The sequence below is a fragment of the Triturus cristatus genome, chromosome 6, assembly GCF_964204655.1.
Source record: "Triturus cristatus chromosome 6, aTriCri1.1, whole genome shotgun sequence".
Taxonomy (NCBI): Eukaryota; Metazoa; Chordata; class Amphibia; order Caudata; family Salamandridae; genus Triturus; species Triturus cristatus.
In genome coordinates, this window is record NC_140589.1 from 1399942551 (window position 1) to 1399959028 (window position 16478).

Consider the following 16478-nt stretch of genomic DNA (forward strand, 5'->3'; position numbering starts at 1 on the left):
ACTTCTACCCAGAGTGCTGAAGAAAATCAAGCGCGACCGGGCCCAAGTCATTCTTGTGGCTCCAGACTGGGCTCGAAGAGTATGGTATCCCGAGCTACTCAGCATGGCTATCGATCCCCTGCTCCGACTGCCTCTTCGGGAGGATCTTCTGTCGCAGCAACAGGGGACCGTCCTCCACCCGAACCTGTCCAGTCTCCACCTCCTTGCATGGAGATTGAGCGGCGGCAGTTGACGTTTTTTGACCTGCCTCTCGAAGTTTGTGATGTAATCTTGGCAGCCAGGCATCCCTCCACTAAGACGGTATACGCCTGCAGGTGGAACAAGTTTGTGGCGTGGTGCACAGCAAAGGCTGGGGATCCCATTTCAGCCGCTCTTTCAGAGGTCCTTTTATTCCTCCTTTCTTTGGCCCAGCAGGGCTCTGCTCTGGGCACTATCAAGGGCTATCTCTCAGCCATTTCCGGCTTTTTACGGCTTCCAGATCAGCCTTCCCTTTTCAAGTCCCCGGTTGTAAATAGATTCTGACATATCTGATGTGTGCTCCCTTTGAGCCACTTCACAACTGTCCTATTCGTCTTCTCACTTTAAAGACCGCTTTCCTGGTGGCCATCACCTCTGCCAGAAGAGTGAGTGAGCTCCAGGCTCTTTCTTCTAAACCTCCTTTTCTCTCTGTCCATCCGGACAAAGTGGTTCTAAGGACTCGTCCATCTTTTCTGCCGAAGGTTGTCACCGCCTTTCATATCGGGCAGACCATCACTTTGCCCACCTTCTTTCCGCCTCTGCATCCCTCTAAAGAGGAAGAGAGGCTCCACCGTCTGGACCCAAAACGTGCGCTCTCATTCTACCTGAACCGCACATAACAGTCCGGGTGGATGACCAGCTCTTTGTTGGCTATGTGGGCGCCAAGAAAGGTCGGGCCGTGCACAAGCGGACCATCTCTTGGTGGCTCGTTCTGTGCATAAAGGCTTGTTATTCTTTGGCTAAAAAGGAGCCTCCGGTGGGGCTGCGCGCCCATTCTACCAGGGTGACGGCAGCTACTACTGCTTTGGGGCGAGGAGTTCCCTTGTATGACATCTGTCAGGCAGCTACGTGGACCTCGCTGCACACGTTTACCAAGCATTATTGCGTGGACAGCCAAGCCCGGAGAGACGGCTTCTTTGGCCGTTCCTGGTGTGATCTTGGTTTGTAGACCCACCACCGGGATTGGTATTGCTGGGGTATCTATTCTAAGGTAAGGAATCTATCACTACGTGTTTCTTTCACAAGTTACTTACCTTCGGTAATGATATATCTATAGGAAACATTAGTAGTGATCGATTCCTTACCGCCCCACCCATCCTCCCCGTTCTGCGAACTTTCAGGGCGCTAGTTTCATGGCATCAGTGGTCAGTTTCTTGCATGGCTCTGCGTTCCTGGAGCGGAAAGTCGTGTACAGAACTGACATCAGCGTGCGTGGGTGCATCTAAGTAGCTCCAGCGGCGTAATTCAGTGCCGACGACCCCAACGACGCACGCGGAGCCGCACGATGACGCCTACCGACGCGCAGGGGTACTGCTGACGAAAACTTTCCGGATCCAGTCTGACGCCTGGGGGTAATTCTAAGGTAAGGAATCTATCACTACTAACGTTTCTTACAGATATATCGTTACTGAAGGTAAGTAACTTGTGCGTTCAGGTGTGTGCGTCCGTAGGTTGGCCCTGCACCCAACCTACTGCAGATGGCCAGCCCCCACTGCATACAGCCTATGACTCACACAGTGGCGGTTGGTCACCGGGTCTAGTCTATGGGTCATCAACAGAGGCCCCATAGGGGCTATGGAGTTATGTGTGGGCACTGTCGTACTGGACCTCCAGATTTTTTTTTTATTGTTATTTAAGCGCCTCCGGGTGGCGTTTGACCCGGGCCCCCATTGGATCCGGCTTTGCCTTCCCCGGCCCGGGCTCCAAACAAGTGGCTGAGATTAAATGGTTTAATCGCTAGGACAATAGGGTAGGGACCACGGCGGGTGAGTGTGCTCACTGCAAGAAAACGTGGATAGGCCTACTGACTTTGTCAACGAGTGCCTTAAAATGAACTGGATGTGGCATTGATTGAATGGAATAGTGTGCAGATCTGACGCAAAAAAATCCATGATATTCCTTTCCTGGCTGTGAAGGGTGCTCGAGACAGGGGCCTCTGACTTCTAGCTGCAGGCAGCATTGATTTTTTTTTTTCAGAACTGCAACCTGTACTTAAGCAATTGCAATTAAGCCGTACAACACCCGAGGGCTGGTGCAGATGACTGAGTTTAGATTCAATGGAAGTCAGAAACAAGGAATCTCTCACTGCCAAAGGTCTTTCAACAAAAGACACCGCCTGTAGTCGACGAGGGCGGATGTGCGTCCTTGGCGCGTAAATTTACAGCAAGCCAGTGGCTCCTGTTTGTCTGGCAATACCGGTCTCGAGCCGTCCCTGGAGAAATCTTGGGATCAGCAAGGTATCATTTACAGCTCCAGCTTGTGAGCCTGCAGCAGATCAAAGCCGAACAAAGACCCACAGTGATGAGGCCATTATTGCCTTATGAAATACAGTGTATTAAAACATGAAGTGAGCTCGTCGCCTGGCCGTGGCGCATTTAGGCATAATGACAAAAACTAAATGAACTTCCATTCTTCTGGTCGGAAAACTGTGCAATAGACACTTTGCGCAAAATGCACTTTCTGTGGTGATATTTCACCTGCACAAAACCACCGAGGGGCAACTAGGGCCTAGGAGCTTCCTTAGGCGCTACATCTCACAGACATCACTAAATCAGAATCCGAGTCAAAGTTTATCTAATAAGTGGTTTGCCAAAAACCTTGGTAACCCAAAAAGTCGGGATGCAATTTGGAAACATTGGGGCAAAAAAATTAGGCTGCATCCGACGATGTCTTTCTCTAAGGCTGCGGTTCACAAACTTTTGACTACTGGGGACACCCACTTAATCATTACTGGAACCCGGGGACCTCCACTGAATCATTATTGGAACCTGGGGACCCCCCACTGAGTCATGACTGGAAGCCGGTGGCCCTGGCTTAAGCATTGTTGATGATTTGAACTGCAAAACAATACACAAAAAATACAGAAAAAAGCATTCATTCATCAAACAAATATCCAAATGATCACATATTTTATTTAATTCGCAAACACATATAAATAACATTTTAAAAATACGTAATAGAAAGGTTGGAACTTTTCTAAATTCAATTGAGGCTACTCTTCGTCCATACTATATTCTGTTTGATGCACCTGCACTGCTCCCACAAATCAACCTGAGGATACTAATTTAAATTTTAGCTTCCGATTTCAATTAAAAAAATTTCAATTGCACATTTAGCTTCTTTATTCATGTACACTTTAATAATCTGTTAATTATTATCGTATTAGTCGCGTACCCCCTGAGGAGGCTTCGCGTACCCCCGCGGTGCTCTAAGGTCTGCACGAGAATGCATGACGTGGCTATCTGAAGAGCAAAAAAGGCTCCCAAACAAGCAAGCGCGCTAACCAGGGCCAGCACATCCTTCTAAACGTTTTGTGAGGTGGCCAAATCTGAAGCGTTTAAGACCGTTTACTCTGCTTTTCACAGCTTAACAGCTTCACCTGCTTGACTGTTATAATGACTACATTGAGGAAATTCAGACTGAACTTGGAGAAAAAGCGAATATATCACCTTCCAACCCATAATTCCTCCCCTGATCAAGGCTACCATCTCTGTTTTCTTGAGTTTGAGAAGCAATCAAGCCTTCGGAGCTGCAAAAGAAACCAAAGACTCCAAGTTCCTGCCTACACTATGTCCAGACTCCCTGAAAGGCCACATTCACACGCTAGCACTGGCCACCACAGTGAGAGTCAACGTTTCACTTCAACCACAAGCATCTGGTTATTTATGGACCTATTTCCAAACTCCCTTTCACCTGAAAATGTTTGATTGCCAGGATCCTGTGGAATCTAGTGTCGGGAGTACGTGGAGACAAATAACACCCTACATGACAACCCACTGTGGTTCAGACTGCCGAGGAGCGTCCAATGTGACTTTGTCTATATCAAGGAAAAACTCTTCATTCAAAGCAGGAAAATGGCGGGAGACACTAGTATGACCATGCGAGGATTCAACTACTGAAAAAAAGAACCAAAAATCTGAGCACAGACGTATACCTCACCAGCCAACACAGGAACTGTGGAGTAACCCAGCCCTCCCTGTTGTCTCCACTGCTCTTCAGCTTCTACAAGCGACAGCTATATCAGGCTCAGTTAGATTCAAGGGAAATTTGACCTCTCTTCCTTCCACGAATTCAAATGTACACAACTGCATCATGGCACAGCTGATTGTTCACTGAGCTGGTCCAGTCTGCCTGATGCATCATCTCTGGAGCATATAGACTTAATGGAAAAGTCGAGTAAGGGAAAAATGGAGTTATCCTACAACCCTTATGACTATTGTGCTGGACTACCGGCAGCACCTTAGAAAATCATAGGAAAGAGACCTTGGAAACCATTGCTTGGGATGCTGCGCTGATGCAGCCGGGGGAGGTGGTGATACAAGCCGCTGGAGGTTAATCTGATTGAAGATCCTACACAAAGCCTATATCCTTAGGGGTGGGCTATACATTTGAAAAAAAAACACACGTATACACATTAGTCCATGTTTAAAAGAGCTGCTTTGGCTACCTGCCACTGTCTGTGTCACAAGCATTTGGGGAAGGAACTTAAGTTGTTTCTAACACAGTTTTAACTGCAACAACGTGATGCAAGGCAGTAGGCTTCCACCTGTGGCTGTTCTATGTTAGGCTTTCATCTTCTGGACAGATGGTTTGCGGTATATTTTGAGTGATACAGTGGTCCTCTGGCTCTCATGAATTTGTCACGAGGAGTTGCAGCACAGAAGCATGTTGGCCAGACGTAACCCGCAAGTTGTAACGTGTACCAGTGTTTTTTAAGCATGTGCCTAGATACTACATGGAGTCAAAGTATGGATGGTCTCTGGGACACCTTAACAAGTAATGCTCCCTCAAGACCTGTATTCTAATTTCTTATATTTAATCAAAATATTGATAGAACATCTAAGTCAACATGGGCTTACCAACAAATAACACCAATTTACCACTTCAATTTATTTCTTTTACTCCTGTTTATTGTATTTTTGTATTATCCTTTTTTTTTATATAATATAATTTTTTTTCTCACATATAAATCAATCTTCATTTATGACATCATCATTATATTTTACACATTATTTATGTCAATTCCCTAATACAAAATTTATTTTTCCAAAACAGAACCCAGGAAGAGAACACTGAACATTCATACTATTCATTCATACATCCACATACCATACACATCCTGTAAATAGATCTCAATAGTTGTCCCAATTAGCGCTTTTTAGTTGTAAAACAGTCTTTATAACCCCCAGGAGGGAGCTACTACAATAATTGTAGGATTTCAAAAAAGACTTGGTCAACGCGTTTCGGTGGCATAAGAAAACGTAGAGACCACCTTCATCAGGACCCGCTACTTCTCATATCGCAGGTTCTCAAAACCTGGGATTTCCTAGAAAGATATATATATAAAAATGAAATTAATCACTAGCCACAAAAAAATAATAAGAATCCTCAATAAATTTAAAAAGACACCGATTGGACCAAATAATACATATATACAATATCAAATAGTGTAATGCAAAGAAAACAAGATTAACCCTAAAAAGACCCCAGCATGCATAGTGATACAATAAGTGTTGCTTTACCTAACAAAAGAGGATTTATTTGAAAGGAAATAATTTAATCAATCTGGAGGAGGAATTTGTCCATGTGGTACTATACTCTAACAACAAGGATGTATACCCAACATATAAATTAGGTATTATAATCTAATCCTACCATAAATTTAAAAGTAAAATACTTACTATATGAAGGAATAATATTGACCTACAATAATTGCTGTTATTGCTATAGGGAGTACACAGTTTCTTCTTATGTGACGATACCCTGGCAAGATCAGAACAAGGAAACAACATCAGGGTAATTGCATTTATATATATCACTTTCATTTTCCTATTCTAATCTTTCTAAGTCTTTCTTGTAGTTCAACACAGTAGAAAACACCTCAAAGTCCTTCTAGATGTAAGACAGAACCACGATACATCCGGCATTTATTCAGAAGTATTCCATATATCTGTGTAAAAGAGTTATTGTATTCTGCATTACCACCTATCTTCCACTATACAGGGCTTCCTTACTATGCTTTATCTCCAAAATAAAATAATCATAAATACCTTTGAGTAGTATATCTTACAAAGGTCACAAAGGTATTCCTATTTCATCCGTATCCAAGTCTGGAAAGGACCCCAAATCGGGTACACGATTTTAAAATTCTTCGTGGTGTCCCTATAACAATAAAAATGCAAGAAAATAGATATATATTTTGCCATGGGAGGAAAAGGATGAAGAAGAGGAAGAGGAGGAAAATATAAAGAACGGAATTGCAAAACTGTAAGTCACATGTTCTAAATTACCACAATCTAATATCTAGTACCCATAAAGGGAAAACGCAAGAAAGTCCTAGGGAGCAGACAATAGCAATTATATGCTGCTCAACAGAGACTTCTACCCACAATCCTAACCGGAGAGAGTAAGAGAGAAAGCAAAAAAGTCCTAGGAAGCAGGCACCACGATTTATACTCTGCTCAACACAGATTTCTGCCCACATTCGTTACCGGAAGGGTTCCAAAGCCCAGTCTCTTAGTAACACAAAATACCAACCCCAATATCTAACGAAAAACACAGAGGCTAGGTCAAGAGACTCACAGATGGGAGAAGTCTCAAATTTGCCCAAATACAATCACAGGGTCCAACCTATTCCCTCCTGACTCACCATCTTTTTAAGCGTATCGGTCCTTCAATCGCACGTTGGCGTAATCGGTTCGTCTTCCCGTAGGTAAGCGAGACATAACCCAATTGCGTGTCTCTATTTATACTATTACGGTCTACACCGCTACGCGACCAAAATTGCCAAAGCAGCTTCACCTGTTGATTCCGTAGTCACTAACGAAGGACTAACTACTTGTACTACTACAAACGCCATCTTGAAAGGGTGTGTTTCATATCGTAATTCCACATTACAAGTTACCACAGTAATTTAGTCTGTACAAGACAGCCCACAAAAATGACGAGCCATCTACTAGATTATCCACATACGGTATCTTAAGTAAAAATGTCCATTTATACCATTATAATCGATAACGTTCCACATGCATAATTAGCTGAGCCGCTTGACCTACTAATTTCATGGAAACAGATAAAAGACTAAGTACCTCTACCACTATACGCATCATCCAAAACAAATGTTTTACGAATCGGATCTCGCACATAAGACCACCACAGTGACCTCACCTGCATAAGATCGTCCACAAGACCGACAGATTCTTTGCCAAAATTTCTACCAGCGCCATCTTGAGTGAGTGTATAACAAGTCGTCAACACTAAGGAATATTTGTATAACGTTCAATAGGCCATGTAGATGGATTTTTCTATAACCAAACCAAGAACGCTAAGTTTCAATAAATGAAACAAAATAAGAAAGCCCAGCCTATAGACCAACCAGATCATCTCTACCCAAATACCCAATGCATTTAAAAAGTGTGTGAACACATATATATACAACAATTCATACATTCACTCCAAAAGAAGAACAAAATAGAAATCAAACAAACTTTCTAAAAATACGAGCGACAATACTATCTAACTATACAAAAAGACAGTTAAGCTTACAGTCAGATCCAACGATGACAAGATGTTTTCAAATGTGTAAACTTTACTGACTAACTTGAAAGGACCCAAATAATATCTACAACGGACTCATTGTTACTGTTCATACCAATAGTGTATAACAAGTTACAGAACAGTAAGAACGCTCATTGATAGGGTTAGGACCAACCATAAGCGGGCAGCCGCCCGTTGTCCAGTTGTCAGGGATGCTATGGGCAAATCACTCACCAACATCATAGCAATATGGCTCACAGCTCAATAGACAAGAATCAACTAGTATCTCAAGATAGTACAAGTAGTACCTCACTTGGAACTCACCATGGTTGAGTGATATTCCATTGGATTTCCTCATTAAGGCCATGTTTCACACTGTTGAAAGTGAAGATCCAAAAAGTCTCTCTCCTCTTTCGCAGAATTTCCATAGGAATCCCTACTTGGCCTTTTACTTTCTCAAGAATACACCATTTAATATCTTTTTCAGTGTGGTGTTTAATGCAAAAGTGTTGGACAAGGGGGGCAGAGGCCTTACAAGTACGTATAGCAGATTTGTGCTAGCTAAAACGTACTCTGAATTCACGTGCTGTCTCCCCTATATATGCTAGATTGCAAGGGCACATGAGAATATAAACAACGTTTTGACTTCTGCAGTTTGTAAGATCTTTCAATTTAGCATTGTACCCCTGATACACAAATAAATCTGTGACTACAGCAAAGTTACAGGCATGGCAGGATCCACAAATATGGTTTCCCATTACAAGTGGTAAACCCATTATGGTAGTTTGTGACGCATGGTATTAATGGTGCTCGATCTTGTGTGCACCAACCTATCACGTAGATTGCGATTTCTACGATAAGCTACCAGAGGTTGTTCTAACTGGGTTTCTTCAGTATTGGTATTTAAGATTTTCCAATTTTTTTGGATGATGTTTTTAATCTTAAAATTGAAAGGGGAATGGTTGATCACACATACCACTTGTTCCTTGGAAGCACGTTGTGTTCCCTCCAGGAGGGCATCACGATTGTAGTACTTTGCCCTCTTGTATGCATGACGTACTAATCTCTTCGGATATCCCCTCGCCAAAAGTCTCATTCTAAGGGCATCACCATGAATATGGAAATCCGACATATTTGTGCAATTTCTTCTAACCCGTAGAAACTCCCCAAATGGGATAGAGTCCTTTTGGATGTTCGGGTGATAACTCTGATACTGGAAGATTGTATTTTTTGCAGTAGGCATCCTGAATAGGCTGACTTCCAGGATATTATCCTGAGATCAAAATATCCAAAAATTCCACAGAGTGAGCACTGCTCTTAACTGTAAAATTCAAATTGTCATCACTTGCATTCAACCACGCAATGTATTCACTAAGTGAGTCGTTGTCACCCTTCCAAATAAAGAAAATATCATCAATGAAGCGCCTCCAATTCTCAACATTATCAAAGAAAGGAGCTGCCTCATTGAAAACATGCTTGATTTCCCATTCTCCCATATAAGTATTCGCGACACTTGGAGCAACAGAAGCTCCCATACTGGTACCCTAGACCTGTTGGTATAAGGATCCATTAAATTCAAAGAAGTTATTCAACAGGACAATCTCCAGACAATTCAATATGAGATCGTCTGGTCTAACACCGGGGAATCTCCGCAACAGAGAGGCAACAGCCTGTAACGCCTGACATTGAGGTATGTTGGTGTACAACGCCTCAATGTAAAGCGTCACCAAGATTTCAGTCATGGGATTGAATTGTCTACCCCCAAGTTTGCCAATAATATCTCCGGTATCACGGATATAGGAAACCTATGTCTGAGTAAGAGGGCATAAAAACGAATCCACATATTTAGAAAGTGGTTCAGTGCTAGAGCCTATAGTTGATCTAATAGGCCGCATAGGTGGATTATGAACATCCTTATGAATTTTAGGGAGACCATAGAGTGCGGCAGTTTTAGGACAAGTTTTATTCAAAAATGTATATTCCTATTGACAAATATCGCCAACCTCTAATGCTCTAATTGTTAATTCTTGGATTGTTTTTTTCAAATTAGAAAGTTCTCTGGGATGGGATCTTTTATAATGTTGGGGGACAGCTAACATATTAAGGATTTTATCATCATAGTCACCCATATCCATAACAGCTATCCCACCACCTTTATCGCATGGTTTCACAATAAGATTTTTATTGGATTTGATCTTCTGCAGGGCAGTATTTTCAGTGGGGGATAAGTTGCTCCTTACCCATGGTAAATGTTTGGTTATTTTAGTGATCTCCTTTAAAACATTCTGTTAAAAAATATGGACTTCTGGGCCTACCATCTCTAAAGTCGGAGTGAATTGAGATGTAGGTTTACACTTCGACTGGTTCTCATCGTTGGTTTCTGACGGTCGGTCCAGAAAGTATTTTTTCAATCTCACCTTCCTGAAGAAGGTGTACAAATCCTCATGTAATTTAAACAGATTTGGCCGTGTGGTCGGGACAAAGGACAAGCCCCGACTTAGAACGGAGCATTCCTCCGTGTCCAAGTTTACAGATGACAAGTTGAAAATGGGTAGTACATCGTCTTTTTTCAGACATTCCCCCATAATGGCTACTGGCGCCAATATTGTTGGTTCCGGGTTTTCCTGTATGGCTGCTGATGTTGAGGGGCCATTGGTTGTGGATCCCCCCTGTCTGATGCTCATCTCCTGTTTCTGCCTCAATATTGGCCCCTTGATAAAAAAGGTGTCTGACCACGATATGATTGTGCTCCCATATGTCTACCCCTGCGAGGGCGGAAGTCATACTGAGCCTCATCTGAGTCTTGTATGGCCTCATTATCAGAGTCTGATGAAAAAGTCTCAGAGAAATTCAGAGTTTTTCTTTGATAATTATTGTTCCTACCTTGATAGTCTTGATTATAATTGGGGTCCTGGTAGTAAGTAGGTCGGACATATGGGTAAGCCTTCTCCTGTGTATACCACCTGATATCCTTTCTTAATTTGTCAGTTTTTTTGTTATTTAGGTATACCTCAAAGTCCTTCATATCAGTATTAATTCTTTCCAACCTAGCTTTTGCTTCCTCCAATGCCGTGGAGGTATTCAATTTCTCTTCCAAGATGTAATTTCCTTACTCAGGCCCTCCATCATTTCCCTGGTGGTTTCTATTATAAGAATCATCCTGTCCCTGGAGCAGCGGTTCGCAATAAGCGACCACCGCTCCAGGAACTTACGGACTTCTACAAATAGTGCGGGGACATTACGTACCCTCAGGCCGGACGGAATCACTCCTGATCGTAAGCATTCAAGCATGTAATGAGCATGAGATTCCATACGCTTAAGTTTCTTTCTTAAGTTAAGTAAGTTGTTCCATTCTCCACTATCGCTAGATTGTATAGAGGCTACATTGTCACCTGTAATGGCCCTACCAATCAATGCAGTAAAGTCATCGTCAGAAAACCCAAAGGTCTTTAGACCCTCCATTAAATTAGGAATACTAAATTTAACAAAAATAAAAGTAAGAAAAAACAGGACAAAGGAAAACTTATCCCCAAAACACCAAGCCTACACCAAACTATTGTACAAAAATATTGTGCAAGTACCACTGAGTGATTTATACAAATTCCAATTTACCAACTACTGTATATCTTGGTCCAATCAAAAGTGTCATTCAATTAAAAACAATGCCCAAAATGGGTACTCTAATCCCACAGTTAAAGAACCGTGATTGCAATGCAAGAAATATTGGGACCCCCTCTAAACAAAATACTTTTCCAGAAGGTCAGGGAGAAGAGGGGAAAAAATAAACAACCTAACAAGTAATGCTCCCTCAAGACCTGTATTCTAATTTCTTATATTTAATCAAAATATTGATAGAACATCTAAGTCAACATGGGCTTACCAACAAATAACACCAATTTACCACTTCAATTTATTTCTTTTCATCCTGTTTATTGTATTTTTGTATTATCCTTTTTTTTTTATATAATATAATTTTTTTTCTCACATATAAATCAATCTTCATTTATGACATCATCATTATATTTTACACATTATTTATGTCAATTCCCTAATACAAAATTTATTTTTCCAAAACAGAACCAGGAAGAGAACACTGAACATTCATACTATTCATTCATACATCCACATACCATACACATCCTGTAAATAGATCTCAATAGTTGTCCCAATTAGCGCTTTTTAGTCTCTGGGACACACATTTAAACCATTACGAGACAGAGAAAGTATAGGATGGCTTTATGAACAGAGGATCAAAAAAGAAGGGACGTCACATGACCAAAGACATAGCACTGACAGTCATTAGTAGTATTCATTAGCGACTACATTGGGCTGACAAAGGACTAAAGGAACGTCCCTTCACCCATGCACGCATCAGAGTGCACGCACAATGAGAAGTCCGTGCCACTGGAATGGAAATCCAGTGTTGATATCTTGGTTGATTACGTGAGATGTCTTCTATTTTTTACAGTAATCACGGCTGTCGACTGCTACCATTGATAGCACCAATAACTGATCCAGCGGTAGCTGGTCTTAGACCCTTGTAATTGGAATGATGCACTAAGGGTCATGAATATAGTATAATACACTGGATGCTGTTGCAGGTTTTTTTTCCTTGGTTCACTGACTGTGTATGCATACGACACCCCTTCCTCCTTTTTCCCCTCTTACCTCCTTCCTTGTTGTAATGATTAACTCCATCTTACCTACATTATCGCCTTACATGCTCCAGCCCACACCTTCTCTGTCCAGCGGCTCTTCATGTGGGTAACCCAGCACACTCTTACACATATAAGCACTCTTCAGTGCTCATGTGACATGCACCGTCAAGTCTACACTCAATAAATACTTCTGATCCAGTTTACAAATAAATTCAAAACACTGGTGTAATATAATGCCATTTTATCACTAGATGGTGAAAACTCATGCAAACACAGCCAGGTTTGTTCTGACTTCTTTTGGCTTAGCGTAACAAATTATGACCTAGGTTGGGTTAGATTTGGTGCCTTCCCAATGAACTGCTCTCATTCTAGGCCTACCAGATGCTCATGTCACATTTTCTAATGTAGGTGGGTTTTTTCTGTTGGGAGCATCACATTGTGGATGTCCAAGTTGACCGGATTTATTTTATATGTAGGTCTTGTGGTTTTAGAAACCGAGGACACCAAACCAGTCTTTCAGTGCTTGGAATTAAGACTTCTAAATCAGACATATAATCCTGATGAGGTTTAGTTGCACTCAGTTCTGAGTTGTGTACCTTTGCTTACTTAGGATATCAGTATTGGTGCTTGCTTGTATTTTTTAGGTGACTGTTTTGTGTATATTTCAATTCAAATGTAAGCGGTGGAGCGTCCGTGTGAGTAACTATATCTGAGTTGGTACTAGCTACTGATTTTTTGACAGGATAATTTTCTCGTTTTGTGCCATGAAATTAATTTAGGTTTTTGTGCTGGTCAGACCATAATTGGTCTGAATGTGGAGTGTATCCTCACTTTTATTGTATCTGCTTTGTTGTAACTCATCACCATTAATGGTTGGTAGGTTGAGAACGATAAGAGTTCTCCATGTCCTCTGTATCATCTACATATGGCCACCGTTAAGACATACAAGCTTCTTGTTACCATTTTAAGTGCTTCTGCAGAACCTGGAGAAATGATAGCCCTTGCCAGGGGTGTAGCAGGTGCTGCTTTTGGAGTAATTGCGCCTCATCAGTGTTCGACACAATCTCGTGTCCTGACTGTGGGTGCAGGGTTGGTTTGCCCCTGTGGTGCAGAGCGGTGGAGGTGTAGTTAGGATAGTTGTATGTGAAAGGTGTCCGCTTGCTGTGGCATCTAAGCTAATCTGGGCTTTAGGATCTGCTGCTTGAGATTCCGGGTTGCTGTACCCTGTCGAACATTCTCCAGAACCTGATTCTGAACCATCATTGGGTGTAATAAAGAAGTTTGGTTTGCAGTGCAAGTTTACCTGGCTGCAGATCTCTTGCAAATGTGCAGGACTTTTCAAGCTGTCTTGAGCACAGCACAGAAAGCGTTTACCACTTCTACTTCTGTTGAGCTCAGCAATGTGCAAACTTTTCAGCATCCTTTTCCTTTTAGCTAGCAACTAAAAGCGTCTCTGAGTAGAAACGTGCTGTCAACTAAATGTAATGTCGTCAATGTGAAATGGTACCCGCTTGTCTTGATTGTATTGCTCCCACTGCTCATTTCACCACAAGACAGTATGATGTCTTTGGATTTCCACTCGGCTGTACATAGATGGAAGAGGGGAGATGCATGGATCCCAATCCAAGAGAGTGAGCTTTGTCCCACACATTTCTGAGAGTATCGATGATGCTGGCTGGCACATTATCACATCATAACAGAACCAATAACAGTATTGCACGAGAGATTACATGTGGAGCTAAAATCGAAAAGAACAGTAGAAAGGTCATTAGTTGATGGTGAGGTTGAAACATGCTCGTATGTGGTGATCTCTGAGTTCTTTTGGGTGATTTGTTGATCCAGAAGCTGAGAATTTGAAAGACTTTGCAACACTCTGATTCCATAGATTTACTTTTTATAATGTCCATGCCCACCTGTTTTCCTTTTGGATACAGGAAGTGTGCAACTCCTCCTAGGATATTTAGAGAGCGTGGAACTAAGTATTGATCCTGTCTATTCACATCATATGCAAAACACTGCATGGCAGCTGCTTCAGAGACTAAAGGGGCTACCACCAAGATTCACAGGAACAACCACCTTGTAGAAAGAAAAGAAGGAAGGCAAAATGTGCAAACTTCCAGTTATTATTATGAAATCTGTTTATTGGCATTTTGTAGATATAAGCACAGTGCCCAGTACATTTGAGCAGCCTGATAGCTGATAATTGAAATAAAACCAATGATACATCGATGGGCATGAGCATGGTAACAAACAGGATCAGGTGCTACACGCACTTATTAGGGAAAATGAGCGTCATGGGCCTCCCAACCAGCCCCATTAGCTCAGGAACCCCCTCTGTTCCCACGTCGCTGGGTTGCTACTCCTAGAGGAGCCACTCGCGATGCACCCGTATTTCCCTATTGCATTTCTTTAAACAGTTCCCTTAAACAAGAAGAAAAGAGGGCAAAACAACAAGTCCCTCTATAGAACAGCAGCAGTAATTACAGCATTCTCTGTAACATCCCTGTGTTCCGCCCCCCAGCCCGGACCCCCCTCCCTCCATTCTCACATCCCTTCGTGCAGACAGCTACATTGAACGTATCCTTCCACACTCCAATACAACACCTAGTCATCTAAGGCCTTTGAAACACCTTTCATGCCCGACTCCCCGACTGACCTACATCTCCCTCCTCCACAATAAGAGTATCCCCAGCGTGTGTCTCATGGGAACCCAAGGTGTCCCCGTCTAGTTGTGTCAGGGTCTGTACGAGTGTGTTCCATTGGTCCACTATGGGTGTATGCCTGAGGCCCACTGTTTCTTCCCTCAAGAGGGCCACCCCTTCCGCTCCCGCCCACACCAGCATTGATTTCCGCCAAGCTCGTGCTCGGGGGGGTTCCTCCGCTTTCCAACGTTTGGTAAGCAGCCTATTCGCCACCACTAGGCCTAGGTCAAAAAAACGAGAGGCGACCTTCGTGAGAGGGGTTCTGCGAAACAGGTGTAGTAGGCAGACCGACCACTCCAGTGGCGCGAGCCGACCCGTGCAGGTACTCAACGTTTCGTGCACTACCCGCCAATACACGTCCAATGCGGGGCAGCTCCACAACATGTGGACCAGCCCAGCATCCAGCAGCCGGCAGCGTGGACAACTGGCGTCTGCACGATGGAAATACCTATTTATAGAGTTGGGTGTAAGATGCGCCCTATGCAGAATAAAGTATTGGATTTGGCGGAACCGCATGTTCCTGGGGATCCGCGTAGGACCTTGTGCAAACTTCCAGTTATGACATTGACTAGGGTGGCAGTTGCACAAAGTTAACCACTGTCTCAAATACCACACCTACAAAGCTCACACAAAACCACAGACAGACCAGGACCCCCCTACCCATGTACACAAACATTTACCCACCATGCATTTTACAGACATGATGGAGGCCATGGACCCCGATAAGGAGAGATTTAATGTATTTGTAACCCTATATTCTACGCTATCACCACTGCCCGTCAGTGTCTTAGCCTTAGTCGGGAGGCTGGTAAACATTCTTCTAAAGAGAGGAGCACTTTGGTTGCCCGCTTGAACTGCGAGCCTAGCTTTGAGGTCTCTGTCCAGTAAAACTACAGTACTCTCAGAGGGATCCATGTTTATCAAACCCACTTGGGGGGGGGGGGAAACAGGTCCAAGTAGAAAAAAAGACAGTGCAGCAAAGCACAGTTCCCATATAGCACCGGACTGGCCGTTCTTTTCTTGGGCATTTCCCGGGGTTGGGGGCGGAGCCATTTGAGGCAGGTGTTTGAAGGCCCACAGCCACCTGGGTCAATCTCTCCAGTTCCATGAGTTTTTGCTGCTTGCTCAGTTTGGTGTATATGGGAAGAGAGAAATAGAGAGATATATTAAAAAATAAGGGCTGGTTTCAACATTTTTGCGATGAATGCTTTTATTTTCCAGTCTGGACATGTCCCCATAGCTGAGCACACGTTTTCATAACGAGCAAGTAACCCTTTGCCAACTTCTGGGTTTTGGTACCGAGGTATGAAGTATGATAGAGCCGGTAGGTTTGTCTAACATGTTG

The 16478-nt window shown here is 42.9% G+C and overlaps 1 protein-coding gene across 4 annotated transcripts in view; it reads left to right on the forward strand.

Moving 5' to 3' along the window:
- The window catches only part of ARFGEF3 (ARFGEF family member 3), a 515806-nt gene that overhangs the window by 109792 nt on the left and 389536 nt on the right, over positions 1-16478 (forward strand). The gene's annotated exons all lie outside the window — the stretch shown is intronic.